This window comes from Bombyx mandarina, chromosome 18, assembly GCF_030267445.1.
Source record: "Bombyx mandarina strain Sakado chromosome 18, ASM3026744v2".
Taxonomy (NCBI): Eukaryota; Metazoa; Arthropoda; class Insecta; order Lepidoptera; family Bombycidae; genus Bombyx; species Bombyx mandarina.
Window position 1 is genome coordinate 6,921,884 of NC_143224.1, and position 9,187 is coordinate 6,931,070.

General features: G+C 35.4%; 1 long non-coding RNA gene across 3 annotated transcripts; it reads right to left on the minus strand.

The window, feature by feature from the left end:
- Positions 1-937: 937 nt before the first annotated feature.
- Positions 938-2,403, minus strand: LOC149500989 (uncharacterized). 3 transcript variants are annotated; one of them, XR_016324552.1, is made up of 3 exons: positions 2,173-2,403; positions 1,306-1,844; positions 938-1,236 (listed from the first exon to the last, which is right to left on the minus strand). It is a non-coding gene; the product is annotated as an uncharacterized LOC149500989 (long non-coding RNA). The 3 variants fall into 3 exon arrangements; XR_016324554.1 differs by having other exon boundaries at positions 1,599-1,844; positions 2,173-2,396; XR_016324553.1 differs by having other exon boundaries at positions 938-1,248; positions 2,173-2,396.
- Between the last annotated feature and the right edge of the window lie 6,784 nt (positions 2,404-9,187).

A 9,187-nucleotide genomic window follows, 5' to 3' on the forward strand; every position in this document is an offset into this window, starting at 1 on the left:
AATTCGATTGCATTCGTAAATTCGATTGCCATATTGAAATAAATTGCTTGTAATCTTATACCCAAACAACCAGAAAACAACTGAATGAGCAATATCAAATTACCCAACAGAAAATAATGGCTTCACTTCTCATTCTTATTTTACATTTGTCCTTCGGTTTACCCTAAAAATTTGAATGAATCAACATAATTTATTATATCAATAATAAATTCCTAATAAGTCGATTATTTGAAACTATAAATCAGGATTTGTGGAAATAACGTAACAATTTATTTTATGGAAGCAGTTAAATGTTTAAAAGTTTAAAAAACTTTACGATTTTTGTATAGAAGTCGATTACCGCTATTAGTTTCACTAATTACGAGTTTTTACAACCACAATTTGCTTTTATGACTATTGAAACATTTTCTATTGGAGAACAGAAATGCAGCGCGCCGGTGGAGGTCGTTAAGAAATTATTACAAAATCCTATAATTTTAAGTAATAAAAATACTAGCAAAATGAGGTATTTCAATTAGCCATCAGCCATCAACGGTACTACATATGAAGTTTAACGCAGTAAAGAGTGGCTTCTCTAGCGTAGTAAAGATTTGCCTTTTATTCGGAGTGTTATGTTAATGTAAATCTCGGTTGACGACTTTAAATCCTGTAATACAGTTGTGTTTATTTTTTATTTGATAGTTTTGCGGCCCTGTTGTCGGCCCATACAGATTTTGCTTATTACTGAAACGATCACACGGCTTAAAAGGTTAAATTTGTGGACGTTTGTTATTAATTGATTTCGATTTCTGAGTTTTTGATACCACTGCTTCTGTTATGTTTTGTAACTTCTTTAACTTTACTTAATCTAATTACTTTGTCACCAAATTAATCTATTTATGATATAATTAAAATGTAAAAAAAAAATTGTGGGTAGGTGTGAAAAAGTGTAGACGTGTTTTAAACATAAAATTTTATTGAAAATTAGAAACATAATCTTTTATCAATATTTTTTAACATCCAGTTTGTACACAAGTATTTGTGATTTGGTACTAACGTTTGCAGCAGCTCATGTGTCATAAATAAAGCTGCAAAGCGCCAGCCAGTACACCTTCAACCATTTAAGTGACATCTTGTTCCTCACACTCAAGCCCATCATGTCTCAACTTGCTGAAATATTAACTATTCAAAAGAACTTAGAAGAAAACTTCACACGGAAGATGGGTGAACTTGAAACACAGATTCAGTCTGCGGGACCTGCAAAGGAAACTGTAAATAAAGTTGCTGAAGAGTTCCGTACGTTCAGAGAGTTGGTCTTTAGCATACTTGGGCTGCTCCGGACACAAATCGGAGAGTGCATGAAGCAGATTGATAGTCTGGAGACTCGGCAGCGACGCAGGACTTTGCTTTTCCAGGGATGTACCGAGGTTGACGGAGAGGATTGCACTTCAGTCATCTTAAATGTGCTAAATAATAAGTTGGCCTTGAAAAATGTGTCTTCTTCTTCCATAAAAGAATGCCACAGACTTGGTGCGCGAAGTCAGGAGCATAACAGGCCCATTCTTGTGAGGTTCACTAATGAAAACATTAAATCCAATGTTTGGAGAGCAAAGTCTAACCTAAAGGGTTGTTCAATTTCATTGAAGGAGTTTTTGACAAAGCCCAGGCAGTCCATATTTATCAAGGCAAGAGCTCACTTCGGAATGCGATCCTGCTGGACCCAGGATGGAATCATAGTTATCAAGACAACTAATGGAACACGTCATAAGGTAACAGCTATGGAAGAGCTGAGCCCTTTGCTGTTGAAGTTTCCAAAAGCTTCAGTGGCATCTCATGTGAGTGGAAAGAGTGATGAGGCAGGAAATCTAAAACATAAAATTCGGAAGTAATGGTGCTTTAATGTTCTTTTGATAGGCAACTCGAAAACTACCATACCGATGTAGTAAAAGTGTGTGTGTATTTTTATTATGTCATTTATTTCATCTTTTTTTTTTTGTTTTTCTTTTTTTTCTGTAGTATCTGTATATTACTTTTAGGTAAGTAGTTTTAAGTTTGTATAAATTAAGTTCTATTCCAATAATTTTATTGTTATTTGTTCTGTTTTCATTCAGTCCAATGAAGTTGGTGGTTAATGACATAGTTTAAAACATTCGTATTTTGTTATAAAATCAGTTACAGACTACTTAAACGTACCAGACGTAGTGTAGTTGTTCTATTGTTTTGTGTTTTGGATTTTGTTTATATTTTGTAATGCTTTCTAAATGTTTCTTGATGTTCACTGAATTTAATTTACATCTTCTATATTTTATATTGGTGTTAGCTGGCAGGTGGTGTTGAGATATACGCTTTATTCATTTTTGTTTGTTATTAATAATTTTTTTTTTTCTCTCTTTGGTTTTTAATGCATATAGATTGTATCTTACCAAATTGTTATTTATAATATTTTTAGATAGTTTTTTTTTTTTTTTTTATAGATTAGTTTTATATAGATTAGTATATATTAATATAGATTAGTATATATTAATATAGATTAGTATATATTTGTATAGATTAGTTTATTTATATAGATTAGTTTGTTTTACACATAGACACATTTTTTTTTTTTTTTTTGTTTTTCTTCTAATTTTATTATTTATGTCTTTTGTATCAGGTGTATCAGATACTGATGATGATTCTTTTTTTTCTGCAAACGAATCCAATACGTCTTCTGGAGAGGAAAGTTTTGGTTCAGCCACCGACACCCTGGGTGACTTCTTACGACATACTTTTGACCACAAATCTGGCTGCCAGTTCAACGTATGCCACATCAATGCACAGAGTGTAGCCAGTCATTATAGCGAACTGTATCATACATTTTACAATACCAACGTCGACGTCATCCTGATATCCGAAACGTGGCTCAAGCCTACTCTCCTGTCGACCTCTTTCTCTCTCCCAGGTTTTATTCTTATCCGTAATGATAGAACGGTCGGTAGAGGAGGTGGTGTGGCCATTTATCTCCGCAGCACGTTTCCATATAAAATATTGTCTTCTTCTTCTACCAACTCTAGTGCGGAGTTTCTTTTTCTTGAGGTTTGTGTTAAGAGAGTAAAAACTGTAATTGGTGTCACCTATTGTCCCCCTAATATTGATTACTTTACTGAGTTCGAAACAGTATTAGAATCTTTGGGCTCTGAGTACGCACATCTTATCATCATGGGTGACTTCAACACAAATATCCTTTCTGGTAATTCCCCTAGATCCCAGAAGCTTCTTCAAATCATTGAATCAGCTACTCTTCATCTAATGCAACTACAAGCTACGCACCTAAATACCGTCGGTGAAGACACCTGGCTCGATTTAATCCTTACCTCGAATCCTTCCTTAGTTTCCTCTCATGGTCAACATTCTGCTCCAGGGTTCTCTCATCATGACCTAATTTTTCTTACCTATATCCTTAAATCCCCAAAACCTATTCCCAAGACCCTGCACAGGCGCTGCTTTGCTCGCATGGATCTTGAAAAACTCAGAAATGATGCAGCCGAGATAAACTGGGATCCCCTAGTAGATGCTGCATCAGTTGATCACAAAGTCGAAATTTTCAATAATATCGTAATCAAATTATACGATATCCATGCCCCAATTAGAAAAGTAAAACTGAAACGAACGCCTGCACCGTGGATGACTGAAGGAGTTAAGATGGCCATGCGTCGCAGAGATCGCGCTTTTCGAAAATACAAAAAGAATCGCATCGAAGATAATTGGGTCCTTTTTAAGTCTGCTAGGAATAGGTGTAATCAAATGATACGCAATGCCAAGCGCCGCCACATTCTGGATAATATCGCTTCTTCTTCTCCTGCCGATGTTTGGAAATTTCTCGGAACTTTGGGTATCGGCAGATCGCGACGTTTGGACATTCCAAATATTATTCAATTAGATGATCTCAACCGACACTTCTCCACATCCTCCGTGATAGATCCCTTAACTAAAAATCAAACGTTAGCTTATTTGTCTGGCCTAAGGCGTCCAGATGTTGTCCCCTTTCAGCTCTTTCCAGTTGCCCCCTCTGAGATAAGAAAAGTGATACTTTCCATTAAATCTAATGCGGTGGGATATGACAACATATGTCGCCGCATGATTATAACTATCCTAGACTGTCTCCTACCTGCAATTTATCATATTATTAACTTCTCTCTTGACTCTGGAGAGTTTCCTTTCCTATGGCGCAGAGCTTATGTTCGTGCCCTACCTAAAATTCCTGACCCTTCTGTTCCTAATCACTTTCGCCCAATTTCAATCTTACCCTTCCTATCCAAAGTGCTCGAGATCTGTGTCCATAAGCAGCTTTCTCGATTTATATTTAATAATTCCCTAATTAGCCCTTTTCAATCTGGGTTTAGACCAGGCCACAGCACCATTTCCGCGCTTCTGAAAGTGACAGGTGATATCAGGGTGGGCTTGGAAGAATCCAAAATCACTATACTAGTTTTGGTTGATTTCTCAAACGCGTTTAACACCGTTTGTCACGATATCCTTCTTTCCATCCTCTCTCATCTCAACGTCTCAAAAGGGGCGTTGGATTGGTTCTCTTCCTATCTTCAGGAACGTCAGCAATCTGTTCGTAATGACGAACTCTCATCAAACTGGTGTAATCTTGAATCTGGCGTCCCACAAGGCGGTGTCCTCTCTCCTCTCTTGTTTTCAATTTTTATAAATTTTCTCACCCCTGAGCTACGGTGTGCATTTCATCTTTACGCCGATGATCTACAACTGTACGCACAAACCGATGTTGATCACATATCGGATGCTATTACCAAACTAAACAATGATTTAAAATCAATCAAAAATTGGTCCGATAGGTTTGGTCTGGCGGTGAATCCTACCAAATGCCAGGCGTTAATTGTTGGTAGCCATCGAAATATGAGTAAGATCAGTAATTTTAAGCTGCCGCCTGTTGTTTTCAATGACATAATCATCCCCTTTAGCCGAAACGTGAAAAATCTTGGATTACACATTGACACTACACTTGGTTGGAGAGCGCAAGTAACATCCATTAGTCAAAAAGTCATCAGGACCTTGCGATCTCTCTATCGGCTAAAAAATATGCTACCATCAAATGTAAAGGCCATGCTTGTGCAGACTTTAATTTTCCCTATGGTAGACTACGGTGATGTGTGTTACTATGACCTGAATGCAGATCTCCTCAACAAACTAGACCGCCTTCTCAATAATTGCATTCGATTCGTTTTCAATCTTAGAAAATATGACCATGTGTCCGCGCATCGAACTCGTCTGAAATGGTTACCGATCCGTCAGCGTAGAGAGGAGAGAGCGCTTACTACCTTGTTTTCTCTTTTGGACTCTGCCTCTTCACCCTCTTACTTAAAATCGCATTTTAAATACTTGAACGCAAGCCATGACAAAATTCTACGTTCTTCACATAATCGTCTCTTACAATGTCCTATCCATCGCTCAGATTTTTTACATTCTTCTTTCTTTGTACAGTCCATAATATTATGGAATTCGCTTCCCAAAGAAATCAGGATGATCAGCAATCGCTTTACTTTTAAACTCAAAGTTCGCGAACACATCCACAAAAAACTGGAAGAATCATCTCCAAACTAGTTTATTTCATTTTTCAATTATTATTATTATATTATATATATATATATATTTACTTTTAGCCATTCTTAACTATAATACTAAATTGTGTATTTTCATGTGTTATTGTGTGTAATTATGTGTATGTATTTATTTTACTATTTTGTACATAGGTATATTGAATTGTAGTATATGTATTCTATAATACTGAGATATTATTTTAAGGAAGATTTTTGTTTTGAGTTTGTTCTTTTTTTTTGTTTTGTTGTTGTTGTTTGTTATTTTTTTTTTGTCAATGCACCTACCATGCATTATCTCTGCACCACCCTATGGTCGACTGGAAGAGAATGCCCATGGCATTAAGTCCGCCTGTGTACAAGTTTTGTTTTGTGCATAAAGTATAAATAAATAAAATAAATTATTCCGATTATATGAATTATTTAAATTAAAGTCGTTAACAACGAGATTAGAGTCTAATAGTAAGTTTAAGTCAAATGAATGTACTTGAAACTGAATAAAAACTTTCTCTGGGTTCTTAACACTTTCTTGTTATATTATCTATGTATGTTTGAAGAAATTTTATCATCTTACAAACATTACTATTGTAATATTGGAACAATATTTATTTCAGGACTTACATATCTCATTGCTGAGCATTGCCAACTGACTTCCCAGCAAATGTTTGAACCAAAAAAACACCGGTAAACTTTGAATAAGGTAAAACCGTGGGCGTTCTGACAATGAGCACGTCACAGGCCGGCCTTTGAGCTGTCAACCTCTTGAAGAAACCGGGGCAATTACATTGAAAACCCCCACAACGCTATCTTTAATAAATAAAAATAGCTAGCTTTGAGCCGTCTGACGTAAGGAGCTTATTAGCACGCCAGATCTGATGGTGTGTACCGCTTTGTCATTTGTAATTTTAAAAACTATCCACTATATATCTGGTGTCTCTCGAAGAACTGTTATCTCCATGATAGAATTGTAGTTTCTCAAAGCTACCCAAACAAGACTTCCGTGGATAATATAGTGTCATAATTTTTTTCTCAATATAAACCTGTATTGACGAGACTGATGCCTATGAAAATACCCATATGGAAATTCAAATGGAAAGAAGTAATATTTTTTAAGACAAGATTCCTTCAAACAATTTCTTAAGCAACATTAAGGTGTAAGGATCCAGGCATTACGCTTCGCTATCTCCGTTTCTTATATTAATCTGTAATTTGACCATAGATTATCTAAGAATCGTATTTCGAACTCCAGTTTTTGCGTGATACGGATGTTTTCCCCAGTCACATCTTCATTCACTTGTATTACATTTGGAGTTCAGAGAATCCGGTAATAGTCTATCCGGTTTTTTATCAAGGTATAGTAGGAGAACTAGACCTCGCTTGATTTTCCAATCTAACTTTTTCGGTGATGCCTCACCTGAGTTTCCAGTTCGGGCCTACTTGTTCCAGTTCTTAAAAACGATAGGATACGATAAAAACGAACGGAGATATTGTAAATGACTTATTCTAGGACTAAAAGCCAAAGTCAACTACAGCATGAATACATCTGCTACAGAACTAAAGTCCAGAAGAAATAAAGTCGAAATCTAAAAAGTGCCCATTAACTACATCATTTTTCTGATGTGCCGATTAATTAATTAACGATTTCCAGCTCCTCGGTTTCATAATGAATTCTTGTGTGATATAGCTTAAAAACTACGCTCTAAAGATGAAAGCAAGTTAATTGAGAATCTCACTAAGTGCTAATGACTGATGATTCAATGAAGCCGTGGAAGTAACGCAGCCTATAGACTGTGATTGGTCAGCGCCAGAGTAGGAGGTATGACCAAAGCCGCTGTAAAACCATTAAGTTATCAAATTACCCTGTACGCCCAAACTACGGATCGTGTGACTAATCGGTATTAACGGTGCTGTTATGTTTTAATTAAATTATTCTAATGATTCCGTGGTAATTCGGTTTCGGTCGAAAAATTTTACTACGTTACAAATTTTGTACAATAGAGACTGCGCCGAATTGAAGATCGATTTCTTTAATAAAAGTAGTTATACATCAAACTACAATTACACGAAACGGACGTGATAATGCATGATATTGTAAGAAAGGTGAAAATTTCTCATGTAATTGCTGTTATAACTGGGCAGTTTTGTATTAGATCTAAACGCATACCTATGAGAAATGTAAGTGAGCCTTACTGTCCGAAATGCTCATTAGTTTAGTAGTCAAAGTTTTTTTTTTTTGTTGAACTCATAAAGAGGGTTAGTTTTGCTAGCTCAGCCACGTGAATGGCCGGGGGAAATAAGAATTCTTTCGACCGTTAAATTTACGACTTGTCCCAAGAAAAGCCTTGTCTCCAAAGCGAGATCTCTTTTTATAATTTATTTGGTTTGTTACGACCGCCTATCGTCTTGTTGCTTTCATGAAAATACATCTCGGAACATGGGATATGAAATATGCGAGTCTCGTTGTTTATTTCGTTAAGTGCGTAGTTGAAATGAAAAAAAAAAAATATATATATATATATGATTTTTGTACTGTATTTTAACAGTACTAAGCGTAAATGATTTTCCAAATCATCACAATATCAAAATGTCGAACGAAGGAATAGCATGTTCGTCGTCAGTGATCACGAAAACAGTAAAGCTTTCAAAGTGTTAGAACTAATGGAATTAAAATAGCAGACACGAAGTTTAAATTAAAGTAGTCCTTTTAATTATGTCTCTGATTCACGAAAACTGACGTTGGCGCTGTAATATCCAATAGCTCCAAAAACTGTTGTTCTGAATACTCAACAATCATATCGAAACCTTCTTGAAATGGCATTATTATCATGTGGCCACGTTCAATCTTTTCGGATGGGGACTCTGCTCACAATGTGTAAAATTTATGGAAATTGCATTTCCACATTATGTCCGATGCGAGAGTGAGAGATAGTTGAACGCAAAATATTTCTTGGAAATTTTATTGCTATTTTAAGTAAGAACATTACAAAAAAATCTATTTCGTAACCCAACTTGGGTACCAGTATATTTAAATTCATTCATAGCTTCATCAATAGCAAAAATAATATTCAATTCTGTCAAGCTTTTTGTTAACATATTTACATTGCAGTGTATAATTTTTTTTGTATATTTTCACCTAACATAATTATAATTCTTTTAAATTAAACAGAAAATTCATGATAGATTAATGTTCGATGTTAACTTGTTCGAACACGCAATTCAAGTAAATGATCTTATTTCAGTTTATGTTTTACTATAACAGACAAGTACATGGTATCTGTATCTAGTGATATCTAGTGATGGTATCTAGTGATAAAAGTAACTAGCTGTTAGTAAATGTACAAAATAAAAAATTAACATCACATTGCCGTTGAAATCTCTTTAAAGTTATAACAGGGTCATAAACACAAAGATCCTTGGGGTTAAGACTCTGGTAATAAAAGGGAAACTTCATTAAAGTTGTTCGAAGATACCGGCCAAGTAATTCTGGATTCGCTTCAAGCGCGGTCAACACTGTTGAGTAACGTGCCTTATATACTCTAGGGCTTTGGTATAGTTAGTCTATGTATATAAGTCTCGGTATATAACGTGGTATAAAAGTCTCGGTTTTGATT